The sequence below is a fragment of the Camellia sinensis genome, chromosome 3 (assembly GCF_055761805.1).
Source record: "Camellia sinensis isolate YWXY chromosome 3, ASM5576180v1, whole genome shotgun sequence".
NCBI classification, from domain to species: Eukaryota; Viridiplantae; Streptophyta; class Magnoliopsida; order Ericales; family Theaceae; genus Camellia; species Camellia sinensis.
The window spans coordinates 18,747,071-18,762,964 of record NC_138963.1 but is presented as its reverse complement, the minus strand read 5'-3'; the positions used below and the strand labels follow the sequence as shown (position 1 = coordinate 18,762,964).

The window sequence follows — 15,894 nt, the reverse complement described above, 5'->3', positions numbered from 1 at the left end:
AAAAAGACATTTAATTCGTTGAAAAGTCTAACACATATGATTATTATCAAAATATTAAACTTTAATATAATATAAAAAAGGAAACAAAGAAGACATTTAAAAAAAAGAAAAAAAAAGAAGACATTTAGAAATCGCAATTCACATATATAGATAATTGTAAACACAATCTGTGCATAGCACGGGTGATATGCTAGTCTATACTATATATTAAGCAAAAGGGGGGTTTTAACCCCCAAGGCTTGTGGGAGCTCCAATATCCCAATCCTAATTTTCTAATTTTTTGATTTTAAAAAAAAAAACCTCAGCATTTATTAATTTCTTCCAATCCCCATACCTTTTGGGAGATTTGTTCAAAACCCCCTCATAATTAAACTTTAATGCATTAAAAACTAGCATAAACAAAATTTCTTGAAAATTTCAACACATCTATCTATCTATATTATATTATCTATATCTATATCTATCTATCTATCTATCTATATCTATACTATATATTAAGGAAAAAGGGGTTTTTAACCCCCAAGGCCTGTGGGAGTTTCAATATCCATATCTGAATTTTTTTATATTTTTTATTAAAAAAAGAAAAACTCAACATTTATTGATTTGGTCAAAATCCCCTGATCAACATTTATTAACTTTTTTCAATCCACATGTTTTTCCACATGCCTGCATTTATTGATACAATCCCCTGATCAGCATTTGAAATCCCCTCATACAAATAATTATAGATACAATCCGTGTATAGTTACTGCAGTACCCTTTTTAACTTCTCTCATACACTATGCTTAGTGATAAGATTGTTAAATTATTTTTATAAAAAATCTTAAAAAACATAATTTATATATTAAAAAAAAATCTAATACAAATATAAATATTTATAATTATTTCGTGTTAAGCAAAAGAGGGTTTTTAACCCCCAAGGTCTGTGGGAGCTTCAATATTTCAATCTGAATTTTCTAAATTTTTTATTTTTTATTTTAAAAAAAAAACTCAGCATTTATTGATTTGATCAAAATCCCCTGATCAGCATTTATTAACTTTTTTCAATCCACATGTCTTTTCACATGCCTGCATTTATTGATTTGCTCAAAATCTCCTGATCAGCATTTAAAATCCTCTCATACAAATAATTATAGATACAGTTCGTGTATAGTTACTGCAGTACCCTTTTCAACTTCTCATGTATATTATGGTTAGTGATCAAATTGTTAAATTATTTTTATAAAAAATATTAAAAAACATAATTTATATATTAAAAAAATCTAAAACAAATATAAATATCTATAATTATCCCGTGCATAGCACGGGTGATGGGCTAGTATTATATAAGGAAAATGGAGTTTTTAACTTACAAGCATTGTGGGAGCTCCAATATCCCAATCTTAATTTTTTAAAATTTTGATTTAAAAAAAAAGAATTCAGCATTTATTGACTTCTCCCAAGTCACTTTTTGACTTCTCTCATACCTACTCTTACACCCTTTTCAGCTAGTGATGTGATTGTTAAATTATTTTTATAAAAAATAATTTGTATATTAAAAAATATATCTAAAACAAATATAAATTCTTATTAAATCTATATCTATACTATATATTAAGCAAAAAGGGGTTTTTAACCCCAAGTCTTGTGAGAGCTCCAATCTCCCAATCTAAATTTCTTGATTTTTTGATTTAAAAAAAAAAAACTTAACATTTATTAATTTCTCCCAACCCCCAAGTCTTACTCTCATAATAACACTTTAATGCATTAAGAATAAGCATAAAAAAAATTATTTGAAATCCAACACATGAATTCCTTGAAAAGTCTCAACACATATGATTATTATCCCTCATAATAACACTTTAATGCATTAAAAACAAGTATAAAAAAGATTTCTTGAAAAGTCCAACACATATGATTATTATCAAAATATTAAACTTTAATATAATATAATAATAAAAAAAGACATTTAATTCCTTAAAAAGTCTAACCCATATGATTATTATCAAAATATTAAACTTTAATATAATATAAAAAAGAAAAAAAAAAGAAGACATTTAAAAAAAAGACACTTAAAAATCACAATTCACATATATAGATAATTGTAAGAAAAAGAAGAAGAAGAAGATAATTAATGTAGCTATTTTTTTTTTTGTGAGAAAAAAAAAAGGGCAAATTACATATACACCCCTCCAGGTTTGGTTAAATTACAGATACCCCCCTGAGGTTTCGGAAATTACATCCCGCCCCCTGAGGTTTGTATTTTCATAACTATTTACCCCCTGAGGTTTATATTTCATAACAAATTACCCCCTAATTTCTTATGCAAATATAGCATTCAGGGGGGAATTCGTAATTTCTCAAATCTCAGGGGGGTATCTGTAATTTTGTCAAACCTGGAGGGGTGTATATGTAATTTGCCCAAAAAAAAATAGAGGAAAAATTAATAATAATTTTTTAATTTTCAAATTAATAGAAAACATTACCTTGTTTAGTATGGAGTTTTCAATAATTAATTTTTAATTTTTAATCTATATTTTTTTAGTAAACATTTTTAATATTATAATATTTTGTTCTTTTTTTTTTAACTTTTTAAATCCCTTTAATTTAGATGAGAGCAAATTGCAGCAGTTGTCCTGGTACTTTGGTCTTTGTGTCATATAAATGGTATGTGCCATATCTATATCTATCTATCTATCTATCGATCTATATCTATCTATCTATCTATCGATCTATATCTATCTATCTATCTATCTATCCTGGGTCGCCGACCAATTTTATACTCTTATCAATGTGAATGTTAACATGTCAATGTAATATATTCATATTGTCAACAGGCTGGGCCGGGCCCGCGCCCGTGCTGCCCATGGGCCGTGGGCGAGTTTCGGGCAGCCACGAGACAGGGGCTAATTTTACACTCCTATCAATGTGAATGTTAATATGTCAATGTGAATATTCACATTGTCAACAGGCCGGACCCGCTCCCGGCCGTGGGGGGCTTTTGGCCGCCCATGGGCCGCAGGCCAATTTTATACTCTTATCAATGTGAATGCTAACATGTCAATGTGAATATTCACATTGTCAATGGGCCGGACCAGGCCTGTCCCTGGCTGCCCATGGGCCACAGGCGGGTTTTTGCGCCGCCACGGGACGCGGGCCAATTTTACACTCTTATTAATGTGAATATTAATATGTCAATGTGAATATTCACATTGTCAACGGGCCGGGTCGGGCCCGTCCTGGGTCGCCGACCAATTTTATACTCTTATCAATGTGAATATTAACATGTCAATGTGAATATTCACATTGTTAACAGGCCGGGCCGGGCCCGGGCCTGCGCCCGCGCCACCCATGGGCCGTGGGTGGGTTTCGGGCAGCCACGAGACATGGGCTAATTTTACACTCATATCAATGTGAATGTTAACATGTCAATGTGAATATTCACATTGTTAACAGGCCGGGCCCGCCCCTGGCCGCGGGCCAATTTTGTACTCTTATTAATGTGAATGTTAACATGTCAATGTGAATATTCACATTGTTAACGGGCCGGACTAGGCCCGCCCGGGCTCGCCCGGCTCGCGGCGTGGGTTTCGGGCCACCCACGTGCCAATTTTACATTCCTACCAATGTGAATTTTAAAATATGAATGTTCACATCATAAAATTGCTAATCGTTCAAAAAATATTTGTAAGGGTATCAAAATTAAATATAAGGGCATAAGTGTCCAAGAAAATAGTGTAAATCAATAAAAAGGATTTTATGGAATAAAACTATACATACATGAGACTAAATGGGTTAAAAAATTCTTTCATGGACTTTTTGAGTTAAAACACTTCTAAATGGGATTTATCAATAAAAATTCCTAAAAAGAATTCTTTGAAATCTAACACATATGAATTATTTGAAAAGTCCTAACAGGTACGATTATTTTCCTTCATAATAACACTTTAATGCATTAAGAACAAGTATAAAAAAATTTCTTAAAAAGTCCAACACATATGATGATTATCAAAATATTAAACTTTAATATAATATAAAAAAGGAAAAAAATAAGACATTTACAAAAAAAAAATTTAAAAATCACAATTCACATATATAGATAATTGTAAATACAATCCGTGCATAGCACGGGTGATATGCTAAATCCAACACATATGAATTCCTTGAAAAGTCCCAACACATATGATGAATATCCCTCATAATAATACTTTAATACATTAAGAACAAGCATAAAAAAAAATTCTTGAAAAGTCCAACACATATGATTTTTATCAAAATATTAAACTTTAATATAATATAATATAAAATAAAATAAAAAAGGCATTTAATTCCTTGAAAAGTCCAACATATATGATTATTATCAAAATATTAAACTTTAATATAATATAAAAAAGAAAAAAAAGAAGACATTTAGAATAAAAAAATATTTAAAAATCACAATTCACATATATAGATAATTGTAAACACAATCCGTGCATAGCACGGGTGATATGCTAATATCCAAGAAATTAGAAAGGTGATTTAACCATATTATATTAAACTTGACTTAATGAAATATTAAAAAAAAAAAAAGATTAGGTGAAATAAAACACTATAAACTAAATGAACTATTAAAAAAAAAGGTTAGGTGAAATAAAACACTATAAAATAAAATTTATAAAAAAAAATGATCATAATAAAATTTATCATTGATAATTATTTTTCAAATTATACACTGTATAAAAATTTCCCCAAGTTTTTTTAACCAGCTTCGACTCGTCAACGCACACAGCGACCCATCCTTGTCCATCACGACCACAGCCTAAAACCCTTTCCCCTCTCTCTCCCTAAAGCCCTCCTCTCCTCCCGAATTAGGGCTTTTCCCGCCTTTTCAGTCTCTACTGAAAGAGAGAGAGAGAGAGAGAGAGCATTCTCTGATTCTGGTTCTAGGGTTTCATCATTCAATTCAACAATGGTGTCCCCTAAACTACTCCTTTCCACCATCGAGTCTTCCCTCCTCGGCCCAACCTCTCCTTCTCCCTCTCAAAGGATCGAGCTCATGCACGCTATTCGCCACTCTCTCCCCTCTCTCCAATCCCTCATCTCTTACCCTGTACACCTCTCTCTCTCTCTCTAAGTATCACTAAGCTTTGGTGAAATTATGATGTTTAATCCCACCTGAATTTTGTTATTTGATTATTGTGAATGATCTTTGTGAAGTTGAAATACTCAATTTGTTTTCTTTTTGGCAGCCTCCGAAATAGTCAGACCGTGCTCAAGTCCAGTCCAGAGAAGTCAGGCTTCCGGATTCTTCCCCAATTTCACTTGATGAGCAGGATGTTCAGATTGTCAGTATTGGTTTTATTTATTTTTTTGTTGGGTGGTTGTTGTTATGATTGCATTTTTAATCAAGCTATTACAGTTAATTGTTGTTTTTTTATTTTATTTTATTTGGTTGCACGAATTGAACTATTTCATTTTGAATGGATTAATTCAAAATCTCGGAATTTACGAATGAGTTAATTTGAATTGGTTGTGGAACAAATTTTAAATCATCGAATTTAGGAACCCATTTAATTATCTAACTTGTGAAGTGGTAAAATTCACATTTTTAGGACAGTTGAATGTGCCCAGGCCCCAAGATGTATTAGAGAGAGAGGAATCCTAAATCTAGGGAATATAAGAGTTAGAGCTCTGAAACTAAAAACCGTAATGATAAAAAACTATTCACTAGAAGCCCACCTACCTATTCATAGACATAGGGCAGCTCATACAACATTAGAACTACCAGCAACTAACTCTCAACCACAATACAAACCACATCACTCATTATCCCAGAGGGAAAATGTGTATGATGGTGATTTGTCGGTCAGAAAAGTCATTGGACAAGGCCAAATGGCGAGAGACATATTGCTGACTGTCAAGTCAGTTGCTTTATTATCTTATGATTGCTGATAGCTCGATATATTTTGCATGAAATGGTTTTGCCTTGCTGTGTGTAATTCTTTGGTTGGGTCATTTCTGTTATACTTCATTTGGTTACTAAAAGAATGTAGAAAAACAGGATGAATTATAGAATTTTACATATGAGGACTTTTTATGCGCTAGGCTTTGGGCTTCACCAATCACCATATGATTTTTGTGTCATATTTACAAAAAATGTCAAAACTCAAGGCATGTGTTCTAAACATAGGTAGTTTATGTATTTTCAATTAGTCAGCATTGAAATTGCCACCAAATAATAATTGTTTTCTCTTTTAATTTTCATTGCGAATGATCATTCTTTGAGTATTTTGTTCTTCATTATCATTATTTACGCTAAAGTGTTTTGGGGTGGTTTGGGGGATGAAAATGGCTAAAAAATCCCAAAAGCCAAAACGTTTGGGGTGCATCAAAAAAACAAATGTACCTTTGCATTTTTTCCATAGATCTAAAACAAGGGTAAAATGAAAAATTTAGGCAAAAAGCCAAAATATCACATCAGCCTTCCATGTTTTCCCATACAACTGAAATAAAAATCCATTCCAAAGCACATTAATCTTTTTCCACCTCACAAAAAAACCAGAATTTTAAAAAGCTACCCAAAAAGCTAATCCCAAACATAAGCATTCTGTTTCTAGTCCTTGTACATAGGGTGGTTGCATCCAAGCATAAAAGTGAAGCCACGTGAGAAAACAAATATACCTTAATGATTATCAATGTTCTAATTATCAATGTTCTTCTATTTTCAAATTTTCTTTGCATAGACTGTAACCCTTGTTGTTTGGCTCAAAGAGAAAAGAGTTACCCTTTATGAAGTTGATTAAACCTTACCCTCTAGTGTTACTGCAACAACAAACAACAAAACTAAAGGGCTTTTTTTAATAGCTATTTTGAAGGATTGAAGTGAAGAAAATGTTTAGGTTGTCTCTCCTTTTATAATTGTTTGGAGAGACAAAGTTTTATTTTAATGATGCATATAAACTACACTAGATGTACAAATTTCATGTTGGCTTTTTGCCAAACCAGGAAATTGTAAAGGTTGAGAGAGGAAGACAATAAGTAGACCATGATTTTGTGCTCACTGGCTGCCCAACTACATAACGACGGCAACCTGTATTCAGTGAGTGAGTCAGTAACTAGTATTAGATTAGAGAGTAGTATAGTATAGTGTAACTTACCCTAAAACTTTTCTCCATAGTCACAGATCCATACCCACCATAGCTTCCCACCTGCCCTACAGCTACCATTCCAGGAGATGACGATGAAGATGGCAATGGAACCGCTGCAAAATCACACACACCACCAAACTAATATTAAAAATAAAAAATTAAAAATATCAAATTACATTTTTTTTTTCCGGGTGTCAAAATTAGTGGGTTAGTTAATTAGTTAGTAGTAAGTTAAATTACTACTTATAAACATTCGATGCTTCACCATAAATTCAAACTCAGAATCTCCCCCAATTTATTTCTTAGAAATCAAGGAGTATAATCACCTGAATGTTTGAAAAAAAAAAAAAATGAAACCCAAGGATCTCAACTACTTGACCTAAACTTAAGTTCTTCATAAAACTATCAATTGATCCATATCAAAAATAGAAAAATAGTTTAGTCTTTAGCATAATTTGAACAAAGTGACAAATGTAAAGCAATAAATATATACATATTGTAAGTACATCTACAAAAGCATTTTGTTTATGCCCATTATTCAATATTCTACCTAAGTATGTAATGTGATAGGGGATGGGTAGTGGCAGAAGAAAGATCGGTCTTTAGGTCTAATGTGTGGGGATAGTTTCTTCGTTCTTCGGTACCTTATTTTTTATTTTGTTCACATCCCTAGTTATTTTCTTGTTTACTTTAGGCCTTGAGTGTGGGTTTTTAATGGGGTTGATGCTGGATGTCTTACCTGTGGCTCCTTTTGGTTACATAATAGTATATATGTTGAGCAACAGTGGACTTGCTTCTTGTGAGTTAGAATATCTGCAAGGAGACATCAAATGGACCGGAATCTCAATTGAAGGGATGTTCATACATCATTCATTTCATGCTGGATTCCATTACCTTCAGGAAGGCTCCTAATATGCTTTACTGTGACATTTCTTCCTTTCAGCCAATGGAAATTTATGTTGATAACGAGGCAAAATTGACCCTTCATGGTCTTGTACAGGTATTGCTTTGGAAGTTTGGTTTTTGGTCTTTGCCTTATTTTTAACCATTATCTTACCTCTCAATTTTAGGTGTTCCTCTTTTGTTAGGTTTTCCCCTTTTCTGACATCTGCGGTCGTTAGTTCTTCCTTAACTTCATCTCTGTTAAGATGCTGAGCATTTTTTACTTCCATCCGGTCAGGCTGAGGATCTCCTTCACCGTTTTTTGATTTTCTTAGTGCTCCACCCAAGGTGATACTCTTCTTTGACTCTAGTAATTTCGCTATCAGTAGCCGTTGTCTTGGAGCTCATTTTCCCCAATCAATGGTTTTGTCAAACGTTTAACTATTCTGTATTTTTTTTTATATTTATTTTGTGCAGTTGTGGAAAGTGTTTGCCTTTTGAGCTTCTCATGTGGCATTGTGCTTGAGTTTGTTTGATTATATTTCTGTTGTTACTAATGCAGGTAATATTATCGCCAGATGCAGATCCACCAGTTGTCAGAATAATGGATTGCAAGTACGACATGCACTCACAAACATTCTTCGGCTTTCTTTTTTTAATGGTGGATGCACTTTGATGCTTCGATAAAATCCTACTCTGAGATCACGTTGATATTAATTTCTTGATGGATACATATTACATTCTACTAATATGGGACTAATCTTCAGAAAATTTCATGGTGCATATTTTATGAAGATTTATGTGATCTTCACATTATTATTGCAATTGACTAATTTACTTTAGGCTACTATTTTGGACAATTGCTTATAGTTAAGGGCATTGAAAAACAAACATTAAATTTAAGGCTTGGGGGTGAGACAATGGTTGAAAATATAGATGTCGAAATTGATGTTCTATCCCTTACCTATTTTTTCTATGCTGCTTATCTGTCTTGTGAATGGTTAGACTTGATGGACTAATTATTGTTGGATTTTTGGTGGAATTGAACAAGTTATAACTTTTGGATATTTTGTGGATATTTCACTATTTTATTATATTAGGATGAAATTATTTGTAATGATGAATGGATATCTTCATTTTGTTAATTCGTAAATGTGTTGATAACAAGTTAGGTTAAGTTGTGATGGAATTGTTATATTCAACAGGTTTCAACATGAACAGGGTCATATTTGTTGAATTAAAATTTAGATTTTGATAAAATAGGTATATAATGTGGAAAAAAATATTATGGAATTATTGACAAAATTTTTCATCCCTAAAGAAGGTTTTTTTTGTCTCTTATTTAGCTTAGGTGGATGATTAATTTTGTCATGAATTCTTTATTTCGTAGCTAAATGAATTTGTCATGACAAAAAATATTGTCACATTTTGTCACTATTACCCTCAATGTGTGACGAATTTTTTTTGACATTATTTCATTATTTTTAATGATGAATTTGTTTTTGTCTCTATTGGTAGCTTCTTTGACAAAAAATTTTCGTCTTCGTTTATATTAAACGTGACAAAATTATTTTGTCTCCATTTCTTACATTTATGACAAAATACTTTTGTCTCTAATTTCTCCTTTAATGACAAAGTATTTTGTCGCTAATTACTTCCAAGTATGTTCCTAACAGAGTGTATTGGAGACAAAAAAATTCGTCACAAATTTATCATTTTTAATGATGAATTTGTTTTTGTCTCTATTGGTAGCTTCTTTGACAAATTTTTTTTGTCTTCGTTTATATTAAACGTGACAAAATTATTTCGTCTCTATTTCTTATATTTATGACAAAATACTTTTGTCTCTAATTTTTCCTTTAATGACAAAATATTTTGTTGCTAATTACTTACAAGTATGTTCCCAACAGAGTGTATTGGAGACAAAAAAATTCGTCACAAATTTATCGTTTTTAATGATGAATTTGTTTTTGTCTCTATTGGTAGCTTCTTTGACAAAAAATTTTCGTCTTTATTTATATTAAACGTGACAAAATTATTTCGTCTCTATTTCTTATATTTATGACGAAATACTTTTGTCTCTAATTTCTCCTTTAATGACAAAATATTTTGTCACTAATTACTTACAAGTATGCTCCCAACAAAGTGTATTGGAGACAAAAAAAATTCGTCACAAATTTATCATTTTCAATGACGAATTTTTTTTTTTTGTCTCTAAGACCCTTTAGCGACGACCCTTTGGAGACAAAATGGGTGACGAAAAATGTTCGTCGTAATTAGTTTGGGTGACGAAATATATTCATTTTGGGACAAATTTGTTTCGTCTTTAAATCCCAAATTTGTTGTAGTGCAAATTTGGCTAAGAATGATGTTCTGTACATGGCTTGAGGGGTCAAAAAATCAATTTTTAAAGAGTCAAGTCATGAAAATAATGATTTTCATCAGCCATTAATGGCTAACATGGAAAAAAAAACTCACTTTGTCAAATAATTATGAAAATCAATTCAGCAAAAGTCATTCTTTTAAAAAAAATATGGTCAAAAATAATGAACAAGCCACTCTTCATGAATTCAAAATTTTTGACATTTTTCAAAGTGTCAAAAAGTATGAATTTTCATAGTCACACTATACTATGACTTTTGTTGTTCGAAATCCATTTTGGATTTGTAGATCACATCAAACGTTGACTTTGATGGAATGACTAACAAATAATATTTCGTTATTGCAATATATTGGGCCAAAATATGGTTATTAGTTAATCCATTAAACTATCACCATTTGATTTTGTGGTTACCTTCGAAACCTGTCCCAAGACACTTCGAAACATGTTATTGATTGAAATATCATTTTATAGGCATTAATGGCTAGTTAAAATGCCAAGCTAATTTCATAGTAATCCAACTCTTTGGATTTGGTTTGAAGAGATGTCGTGAGCATTTTCGAAGGACGACTTTGATGTTTTAGTAACATATGTGACTTTCGAATGGTGGTTTTGTTATTAATAAACACTTTCAAAATGTAACATGGGATGAGAAAACTTTCGAAATGTGTACCTCCCTTCAAATATATGTAAAATGACAATTAATTAATTGTCGAATAATGCCTATTTTTGGCATGATAATTAGTGGCCTTACTGATAACCATTTTTATAGCCATTTGTTACATGGAAATGTAACTAGTATTCTACAAAATTTTATTCGAAGAACAACGGTTTTGGTGTCTTCGGAGAATTAATAATTGGTTCGAAGCACAAAATTAATATTTTCATTAATTATGTGTGATCCAGAACATACAAAATCTGAATAATCACAATGTTGGCCAAAAGTTGCTTCGAAAGTCCTTTTGCCATAATTTTGTAAGCTTCGAAGCACTCCATCTTGCATTAACAGCTTCGAAGAAACAATAATAGTGGTTGTGAACCTTCGAAGCTTTGCCGAGTAATTCCAAGGATGTAATTTGTCATTTGTCGGCACTTTCGACCTTCAAAGGATGATTTTGGTCCTCTATACCACCTTCGAAGCTTGTGACTAGTCCATAATAGCTAGCATGTGTAATAGCTTGTTAAGGTGAATCATGTTTGAATATTGGCTTTGCCTTGAAAATATGAGATTCTGAATGATTCTAAGGCCTCGTTTGGGAACAAACTAATTTAGTAACTTTTTGGCTATTTGGCTTAAAAAGTAGATAAAATAAACTTATATATTTGAGATGACTTTTTGGCTAATTACGAAAAGATGTGCAAAAAGTAGAGAGAAAAGAGAATCTTTAACTTTTTTGTATGAGTTGTTGGATTTTTGACTAAAAAGGTAACTTTTTGACTTTTTAGCTAAAAAGATAAGTCCCCAAACGAGGCCTAAATGCAAGCAACATCAACCTACTTCAAAAGGTTCCAAGTTTTTTAAGTGTTTGAAGTACGAGTAAAATAAAATTGTTCAATTTCCTTTAACGGATTGATGCCAATTCGAAGTACATATATAATATCCCTTCAAGGCGCGCACACACAGAGACACACACACACACACACACACACACACACACACATATATATATATATAATTTGAGACATCTAGTCATAATTTCATACTCATTCGAAACACTTTGTTGATATTATTCGAAGTACTTTATTGCTTAGATTAGTCATGTGCTTGGTTCGGCCCTTCAAAAATTCAAGTAAACATCATTTTTTAAGGGCCGCGAGGGGTAATGTTGGCACCATAAATTTGTAATTTTATTATTATTTATTATTTATATAATTGCAGGACATGTGACATCCTTCTACTCGTTTGGAGGTTATGAGAAGTTATGAAATGTGAAAAGATGATGGAGAATAAAGTGGAGAACATAGAACATGAAGTGGAGGTTGAAGGAAGTTATGGAAGATCATGTAATATGAAATGGAAGAGGTGGAAGAGTGGGTAGTTTTTTCCTACAAATGTTTGCCTATAAATAGCCATTCATGGCTAGATTGTAAAGAGAGAGAACTCAAATCAAAGACAATTGATTTATACTTTTCTTGTCATTTATGTTTCCTACATTTTATCTTGCACACTTTCTTTTCAAAGCATTTATTTTCAGCATTTCATTTTCGAAGCATTTTATGCACTTCCTTTTCAAAGTATAAGAGTAGAGGTACGTAATTGTTACTTTGATTGTTCATTCAATCATCTTTCTTCATTTTCCTCACTCTTTTTTTAATTTTTATTTTCTTTCACACTTGGCAATTTTGAAGTCCTCTTCATTGAGACAAAAGAACTGCCAACACAATCGCTTGATAATTGGCTTGAATTTAATCTGTGAGGATTTTTCAATTCTTATTAGCACGCTCGCATTTATGATATTTTCCTTCGTAAAAAAAATAAGCCAACAAAATCATTGTAATTTTATTATTTTGAAACGAATGGTTAACAAAACGTAAGAATTTTATAAGATCATTTGTGCCATTTAATTTTTCATAGCTTATGGAAGAACTATTTATATATATATATATATTTGATAAAGATGGAAGAATTAACATAACATATATCAAATTATGCTAATTTTTTTACTCAATTGTAACATTTTGTCTAACTTTAGAAAGTTCAGATTAGTGTCAAAAGAAAAATAAGAAGCCATTTTAAAACCATTAATCCAATCTCAAATGCACCTATAATTTTATATGAGAAATGCTAGGCATGGGCGAGACTCACACAAATCCACATGTGTGTGGGTCCTACACCCATGTGAGAGGTTTGGTAAAATATTTATAGAATATTTGAAATCTCTAACATAATTCATTTTATATATACTAGAGGATACAAAAGGTTTAGTATTTATTGTGAAGCATTTTGGATTTAAACAGTTATTTATGTCTTCGACGTGTTTTAGAAGAATTTAAAAATTGTGACATTCATACTAACTTAAAGAGTTGAATAACTTAAAGAGTTGAATTTATAGCGAAGAAGCACCAATAAATCATATTTTCATATTTTAGTTATCAATAAGTCTTTCAAATAATTTAATGAACCTAACAATTCCATTTGTGTGGAAATAACAATATAACCCTATAGTTTACACTTGTGGATGCTAGTTAATACTCATAAATGACTGAAATATTCACGATTTAAAGTTACACATTTGTCCAAAGTTTACTAAGGGGGTTTTTGTACTCCTTTAGAATGTTTGAATAATCCCACATTTCAAACATTCCAAATCAAAACTTCACAATTTGAAATTATATATTTGCTCAAAGCTTAAGGGTACCCATTAGACCAAAAATGAAGTTTTATAGAATGACTATTAGACCAGCGATATTGTATGAGTTGTAATATTGGACAACTAAGAAACATATAGATAAGATAAGTGTTACTGGGATGAGGATGTTAAGGTAGATGTGTGGCAAGACTAGAAAAAATAGAGTTAGGAATGAGTATATTCGAGAATGGGTAAGAGAAGTATTGATAAAAGATAAGTTGAGAGAGAATAGATTGACATAGTTTAGTCATATACAACGGAGACCAATAGAGACAGTAGTGAAGAGATGAGATACAGTGACACTCGATAGAAGTATTAGGGGAAAAGGCGTATATTTACGTGAGCTAATATAGTAAATAGAGATATGAACCTCCTTAATTTGTCTAATGAAATGGCATTGGATAGGGTTGAATGGCGTAGAAGGAACCATGTAACAGACCCTATTTGATGGGACTTGAGGCTTGGTTTGGTTTACATTGGAGTGTTACACAAATGAGTTTTTTTTTTTTTTTTTTTTTTTTTTGTGTTACATTGGTGTCACGACCCAAACCCGCCCCTAAGGGTTTAGTATCGTAACCGGCCAGTAATTCGTGATTACCAAAGGCCTGCTTAACAGTAAAGACAATAATACAATATAAAGGGGCTGGCGGAAGCCAATCAATAATAAAAAAAAAGATGTCCAATGAGCTGTGAAAACTTGAATAGAAAAAGACTTTTATGGACATAACCACATTCATAACCATAAACATATATACATAGCATACAGGTTAGGGACTAATCCCTTCACCATAACTGTACAACCAAGTCTTAAACATTCAATACAATAACAGAGACAAAAAGGGTGAATCTGAAACACCCCAAAACAACCTTAACTCGTGCAGGTTCGGGACCTTGAGGTGAGGCACAATGATTGGCTTGACAAAACATGAGCTTAACTCGACGCTTCTAGCTCTGGTCCAGTGCTTGGCCACCTACATATATATATATATATATATATAAACTGTGAGCTAAAGCCCAGTGAATAACAAATGAGTAAAGAGGTTAAGAATGATGTCCTTACAGTCTTGAAACAATCGATTAGCATTAGAACATTTTCAATCAATATCGTTTGTCAATCAATCATTCAATTTGATCAATTCGATCCATCATATTCATTAAATCATACGTAGTATATCTGATAGCAACAATACACTAGGTCTTAAAAGACCGAACAATCAATTGATGACCATCATACAATAACAATAGTTCCAAGATTTGGAACTGACAGAGATCTTTGTAATAATAACGATGTCAATAACAATAACAATCACAATACGCTATGAATGCCACGAATACAGTTCAAAATAAGATCATCATTCGATCGATAAAAGTATCATTTAAGAAAGCAATACAATTTATCAATCTGAAAATAAATACGATTGAACATATCTTTATAACATTGTTACTCACAGATTACTGGGCTATAGGCAGGCTATTTAGCGTCCTTGGGTGCCAAACTTACACAGTTGCAGAATGAACACACACTGAATTATACACTCGGAATTAATAACTTAGCCCCTAACTTGATTTTGTGTGGTTCTAGAACATTATCCTCATTATGATGCCTTAAATATGGCCTAGGAATGCCTAGGATGAAATGAGGATGCAAAAAGGGTACTTAAAAATCTTTTTCAAAACTTGCTGAAAATAGGGGTCTCGCTCGAGCGTAGACTCCTTCGCTTGAGCGAGCTTACCGAATGAGAGAGGTCGCTCGAGCGTAGATTCCCCCGCTCGAGCGATCTGTAAAAATGTAAAAAGTACTGGTTGCTGAAATTCGTCGCTCGATGCTCGCTCGAGCATGAGACATAGTTCCTCGCTCGAGCGTAGGTCTAGTCGCTCGAGCGTGCGTCTATACGCGCAAAAACTTGAGAGCTTGCGATTTACGCTCGAGCCAGCATTCTGTCGCTCGAGCGAGAGTCTGAAAACAAAGGTGGTCGCTTGAGCGTGGAATCCTTTGCTCGAGCGAGGAAGCCAAATTCTGGGTTTTCTAGATTCGCTCCCAAATCTCAAACCAAGAATCAAACATGCCGAAACTCATCCTTTTGGGCTAAATTTCTGGAAAACACTTAGAAACTCATAATACAACATGTTTTGAAGATCATTTTATAAAATCAAAGCCCAAAAGTATGCCAAT

General features: G+C 32.4%; 1 long non-coding RNA gene across 1 annotated transcript; it reads left to right on the top strand.

Annotated features, from left to right (window-relative positions):
• Positions 1-4,726: 4,726 nt before the first annotated feature.
• On the top strand, positions 4,727-8,947 carry LOC114305212 (uncharacterized). The gene is made up of 5 exons (XR_014362971.1): positions 4,727-5,071; positions 5,211-5,306; positions 8,053-8,109; positions 8,198-8,339; positions 8,554-8,947. It is a non-coding gene; the product is annotated as an uncharacterized LOC114305212 (long non-coding RNA).
• Positions 8,948-15,894: the final 6,947 nt, after the last annotated feature.